The sequence below is a fragment of the Pteropus alecto genome, unplaced genomic scaffold, assembly GCF_000325575.1.
Source record: "Pteropus alecto unplaced genomic scaffold, ASM32557v1 scaffold118, whole genome shotgun sequence".
In the NCBI taxonomy this organism is placed as follows: domain Eukaryota; kingdom Metazoa; phylum Chordata; class Mammalia; order Chiroptera; family Pteropodidae; genus Pteropus; species Pteropus alecto.
In genome coordinates this window covers 1,012,966-1,019,551 of record NW_006440654.1, presented here as the reverse complement: position 1 = coordinate 1,019,551, position 6,586 = coordinate 1,012,966, and positions in this window count along the sequence as shown.

Genomic DNA, 6,586 nt, shown 5'->3' with positions numbered 1-6,586 from the left:
TGCGGGCTTTTCACGTTTTCCGAGGGCTCGTCCGTCCCACATCAGCCAAGACCTTGCGGCGACGCCCCCAGCCCGCATCCCGCCTCTCACCACCCGTCAGCCCCGCGGCTGGCCCCGCGCTCGATTTTAATAGAGCAAAACCCTCAGCCCTGGTTGCCCGGTCTGTGCTTTGGGCGTCTGTCTAAAACCTCTTTTCCTACCCCAAGGGCATGGAACTGGCTTCCCGCGTGGACTCGTGAGATCGCCAGCTCGCCTTTTACATTTGGGTCTTTCATCCAAACAGAATTAATTTTCGCGTATGCTGCACATCGAGATCTAATTTCCTTTTTCCTTTCTGCTGTGCGAATAACCGGCGGTATTTATTGAAAGGTGTGAGTGACGCCTCCATCTCCCTGTCATTCAGGGGCCGCACACGAACCCGGCTTCCGGTCTGTCTGCTCCGCTCCGTCGTGAAACAGTCGGGCAGACTCGTCTCCTCGGAAAGAAAAAAGGGAAAGAAAGAGGAAAAGACGAACACGTTGAGGTTTCAATTCGAACTGAATCGATGTTACGATTTTGAGGGAAATCGGTATATTTATAATAGCATTTCTTAGTCCGCGCAGGTGGTGCATCTCTTGCCATTTTTAGCTCTTATTAATTTTTGTGCTTTTCTTCGGAAATGTTTTATGCCTGTTCTCTTAGGTTATTGCCGGTGCGATAATTTCTTGGATATTATTTTAAATGTTTTTATTATCCAAATGTTGACTTTTGTTGGGTAATTTCGCCGAATCGGTTGAGGAAGCATCTCGTTTTGCTTTTCTTTGATTCCTGTGGAAAATGCGAAGTGGGTTTCGACGGTTAAACCACCTCCTCGCTCCCGGGGCCATCCCAGCTCCGAACGTGGTTTTTGTAGGTCATTGTGTTCCCTTTGCTGTTTCGAGACCCTCGCGTCCCCACCTACGGGCGAGGTGGTCCCGTCTTGGTTGGGACGAATGTGCTTCTACTATCGAGGCGACATCAGCCCCTTAAAACATTCTGGGGATCGCTTACTGTGCACGGGCGGAAACCTCGCGTTCTGTTCCCTTCGGTCGGAAGCGTTTGCCGTTTAAAGCTCTGGGCGCGGTGCTCCCTTTGCAGGAAGAATTTTCATCTCTGATTCGAGCCCGTCGACGCCGGTGAGAGCATTAACCGCCTTATTCTTTCCTCCGCTTCCATCAAATTTGTTGTCTTTCTCGGAATTAATCTATTTCACCTCATTTTTAAAATGCATCGGTGTTGACTTATTCCTGTTATCACCTTCGTAACCTCGGCTGCTCCTGAAGTTGTAATTTTTTCTGTTCCTAAAAGCCTGACCCGGGGTTCGGCCCTGTTCCTTCGCTCGTCTCGATGAAACTCGCTGTTGTAGGCATCTCCCCGAAGAACTGCCGTGAGAGCCGGCGGCCTTCATCGCTAAGGTCACTAATTTATGGGTCTGATTTCCCTCGTACTACTTTATTTTTATTCTGTGTTTTAATTTCTTGTTTTATATATAGCGTTTTGGTATGTTGACATTTTAATTGCATGATTAATTCATGTAAATTATGATTGTAAATTGTTCTGCAGAGAAACACGCTCTATTAATTCGCACAGACTGGTTTTTTTAGGTTCGTGGGTTGGCGCTTTCGTTTGATTTCTTTGTATTTTATTTCATTTTATTTTTATTTTATCTTATTTTAAAACGGACTTTTGAAAAATGTTAGACAGTCCCGAGCTTTAACACTGTTTAGACTCCTCGAATCACCGCGGGGAAGTCTCTCCCATGACCCTTGGTGTTCACGCTCCGCCTCCTGCACTGCCTCCTGTCCCCGCCCCCGGCAACGCTGCTCTGTCCCCCATCTCTAGGCTACACCCCTCGAGAATGTCACACAAAGGGAATTCTAGGGCAGGTCCCTTTGGAATGCCCGGGTCCCGTGTGGTCCGTCATCTGTCCCCGCTGCCGAGCGGAGCCACACCGTGCAGCCCACTGCACGGAGTGTTCGGTCCATTCATCACCTGCCGAGGGGTGTGGGGCGGCTCCCGGGTCTACCTGTGAACAGAGCTGCTGCTAGCGTCCATCGAGGACACGCTTATGTGGACAGGAGGTTCAGCCCTCAGGTAAATACCTGGTAGGCGTCTGCTTCACTTTACAAGAAACTGTTTTTGGAGCAGACACCGTTTGCGTCCCCACCAACAACGGGGACAGCACCGTCATCCCTGTCCTGCGGGCATTAGCTACGGTCGGAGTATTTTACCAGCAGAGCCCAACATGGCTTTAAGGTGCATGCACCTCACGCCTAACGACGTGGGACGTTTTTCATGTGCTCCTTTGCCGCCCGTGTCTGCAGAGTTCCTCCAAATCTCATTATTTTTCTTCAAAACCGTTTAGGCTATTCTAGTTTCTTGTCTTTCTAGGTAAGGTTTAGAATCGGCTTGTCTATATCTACGAAAAGTTGTGCTGGAATTTTAACGGGACTTCATTTAAATCTGTAAATAAAATCGATGTTTTTCTTGGGCTGAATCTTCCAATCCATTAACACGGTATATCCCTCGATGTATTACATCTTCTTTGATTACTTTGATCAGCATGTAATTTTTAGCACCTAGATTCTGCGTAACGTTTTGTTAGCTTTATCCCTAACTATGTCATTTTAAGCTATTGTTAATGGCATTAAAATAAAACTTTTATTAATTTCGGATTTCAATGGTTCGTTGCCAGTGTCTAGAAATATGACTTGTTTTCATCCTCATCGTTCCCTTTGTTTTACTTGCTTTCGATTTCTTTGCACATTTTTTCCTAATGTCTCAAAGAGGAAGCTTACGTTGTTGATTTTGACCCTTTTCTTCGTAATATAAAGGATTAATTTCATACGTTTCCATCTTAGAGCCTCGTTAGCTCACGTATGGTCCCAACGTGACATATCTTCATCTTTGTTCAGTTCAAAATATTTCCTTAGTTCCTTTGAGACTGTTAATTGATCCATGAATTATTTAAAAGTGAGTTATTTAATTTTCAAGTGTTTAGATATTTTCCTGCTATTTTTCCATTATTGAACACGTAATTCCGTTACAGTCAGACAACACGCTTTGCATGATCTCAGTGTTTTAAATTGCGCTGAGGTTTGTTTTATAAAGCGGGATGCATTCTGTCATGGCGAATGTCCCACGCTTACTTGAAGGGAACGTGTGTCCGGCGTTCGGGTGGAATGTTCTATCAACGTCATCGAGGCCCCATTTGTGGCTGGGGTAGTCAGGCCTTCCCTGGTCCCGCTGATGTCTGACTGCCACGTCTGTCACGTACTCAAAGGGGAATGTTGAAGCTTATAATTCTGAATGTGTCCACTTATCTTTGTATTGATTTCGAAGCTATGCTTTTACGTACAAACACACTTAGCACTGTTGTTACGTCTTTGGGGTGAACTGACCTTTCATCGGCATTTCTCATTATCTTTATTCCTTGCGTTTTTGTTTGCTCTGCAGTCTGCCTTGTTTGGTATTCGTGCAGCTACCCTGTCCAGCTTGCTTTTGATTTGCGTTTTCGTGGTCCACCCCTCCCCATCCCGACACCTTTAAATAAACATCCGACTCTGTTTGGAATGGATTTTTTTAGGGCTGAGCAGTAGAGTTCACCCAGCTCCTTTCGGTCCAGGGCGACTGTGATCAGGTAGGCAGTCCACGGTCCCCGAGTGCCGTGGGTGCCCATGGGTGGCCCCCGCCACCTCTGCTGCTCTGGCTCAGGGGCTCGACATAACAGAGGAGAGATAAAGCAAGGGTGGGGTGTCCCCCACGCTCCTGAGTGCCAGGGACCCCGTCTTGGTCCTTAAAGCAAGACTAGGGGGCTTGTCCCCGAGCTCCCGTCTGCGTTCAGGGCCGGGCTGGGGTCAGGCCAGGGCTGCTGCGAGGCCTCGAGGGACCAGGTTTGTCCCCGTTTCACTGTCCTTCGAATCCTGGTTTTCTCCCCCAGTCGGCCTGTCACGGGGAACTTCAGAGCTTCACAATGGCCGTTTCGCATATCGTGCCTCAGTTTATCATCGCAGGTACTGGGACCGACGGCGCCACGTGCTCACATCGGGCCGAGAACCAGACGCCCAGATCCCCTCATCCTGTCATCCGACAAAAATGTCAATTTCGTTCCTGTGATGCTCTTTCTGAACAGAATCCTCATAAGTCTTTAGTTTCCATCGTAATTCTGACTCAGATATGTTCTCTTTATCCGTTTGTAAATGTGTCGTTGGTTTATCACGATTCTCGTAGACGGTTTTCTATTTCTTTGGTTTTTTAGATCGGCTATCATGCAACCAGCAGAACATTTTTACTCAGAATTCTCCTTTCCTATGGCTTATGCCACTTTTTAAATTGACTTCTCTTAACGTAGTCACTAAAAATTTCAGTACACTCGTAAGTAACGTGACGAGCGGGATTAATAACTGATTCCGGTCGTTATTGAAACACCTTTAATGTTTTCCTGTTAAAATTATATTTGCTTTGCCTTTGGTAAATAGTCTTAATTGCGTTAAGGAAATTTCTTTACAGTTCTATATTACATATCATTCATTAGACTGCTTGCAGATTTAATAAAATATCTTTTGAAGATCTGTTGATATATTACTTTATTTTTTATCTAATTTATCTCTGAAATGAATGAGGTTGGTGAATATTCTGGTATTAAATTATATTTATGTTTCTGGAATAAATCCTGCATTGTTACGTTCTATCATTTTGATGCATTTCCATATTCTCTTTGCTAAGGGGTAGCTTAGCATTTTGACATCTGTGTCATAATGCAGGCGCTACTTTTTTAAGGTGTTAAAATTACGCTTGTTTTCAAAAGTGAGATCGGGTGCCCAGGGCTTCAGGCAAACGTCATTTTAGAGGAGAACTTGGTGTAAACCGATGATAGACTTGATTTTTCTCCTTTCATCTCATCTATTATGAATCCTAATTTCTTCTGTGTGCTTTCCCTCATATTACTATTATAAGTAATAATCGCGTTTGCTTAAATAATATAATAAATCAAAATACAATCATAATTTGTTACGATAAGTGTTATTTACACTGGATGTGTTCAAATTGTCATCCGATGCCCGTTTCTCGCTTTTGAATTCAGGAGTGATTCTGAACTGTTTCCGTCTGGAGAATGCCCCCTAGCTCTGCAGTTTAAAAAATGCAAAATATCAGACTTCCATGAGGTCTCAATCCCCTGTTTCTTCCAAACAAGGTGTTTCTAGAATGTTCTCACCTCCTCTCCCCTGCCACCCCGGCCTCGTGGAGAGCTGAGACTCTGCTCTCTCCTCCAGCCCCGGGATTGGTGGCGTTGGCTCCAGGCACGGACCCTGGCTGACGGGCACTGCAGGGCGGCCCTCCAGGACCAGCAGCTGCTGGGGTCCCACACCGCCTGGAGGGCACAGTGCCCGGGCCCTCCCTCTCCGCCTCCCGTGCTGACAGCTGGAGCCCTCCCTCCCTACTTCCCCAGAGGCGTCTTTTCCTTCCCGCGCCCCAGCCCCGCACGCCTGGAGACCTCGGGGGCCATCAGGGCCCCGCCTGCATCTTCCGCCCACCCACGCGGCCGGCCGTCACCCCCGCCACCAGCCTGGTCCCTCCGGCTCCAACGCTGCGCTGCCCCCACCCCCACCCCCTGCACCAGCCGGTTCTTCCTGAGGGAGAAGCTGCTGATTCTTGGGTTTGGGGTTCTTCCCAAGACCCATACAAGGGTTTACCCCTTCCTCTCGGTCCCCCAGGACCTGGGGACGTGGTCGGACCGGCCCCTGTCAACCGCGGAAATGTTTCTTTCCTATTTAATTCTCGGCCGTCCTGCACTCCCCAGAACAGCTATCACCTGACTCGTGGGTCTCCCGAATCTGTCTGCTAGGCTTCATTTTACCAGAGATTTCTGTCCCTTTTTAAAAATTTTTTTTCGGGTTTTTGCTGTTTCTTACACGTGACCTCCCAGGACGTCGCTTTGAGTCTCGAGAGTGCACATCGTCTCCGTCTGATGGGCTTTTAGTCAGAAAGGTTGGAAAGCCTCAGATCCGCTCCGGGAGCCCGCCCTTCTGATGCACTTGACCCTTAAGTACTCTCCAGGACCGGCCCGAGCCCATCTGTCTCCCCAGCAACTGCGTTCCACTGGGCCGGCGGATGAGCGGGGCTGCTCACTTCTGCCTGGCCCTAGGAAGAAGGCTTTGTGGGGGAGAGAGGGGCAGGTTCAGCTTCTGGGGAGCCTGGGGGAGCAGGGGGGACCGCCCTGGGGCCTGCCGGGAGCAGCGGGGCCAGAGCAGGCGAGCAGGGGCGCGGGCAGGGGCAGGAGGTGAGTGCGTTCCGTCACGCATTTCTGGAACCCGCGCCCCAAATCGCTCTGCTGGCAGGTCGGGACAAACTGCTCTAACTGAGGCCACGTGAGGCCGCAGCCCCCCCGCTTCCGCCCTCACTGCCTGAGCAGCCCCTCCCGGCTGTCCCCGCTCCAGCCCCGGAGCCCCCTCCGAGTCCCCAGCAAATCCAATTTCGTGCAGAGCGGGCGCCAGGCAGGAGGCAGAGGGTGCGGACGCCCGTGCCTGGGGCAGGGGGCGGGGAGGCCCCGGGGTCCCTGGGCTGAGCA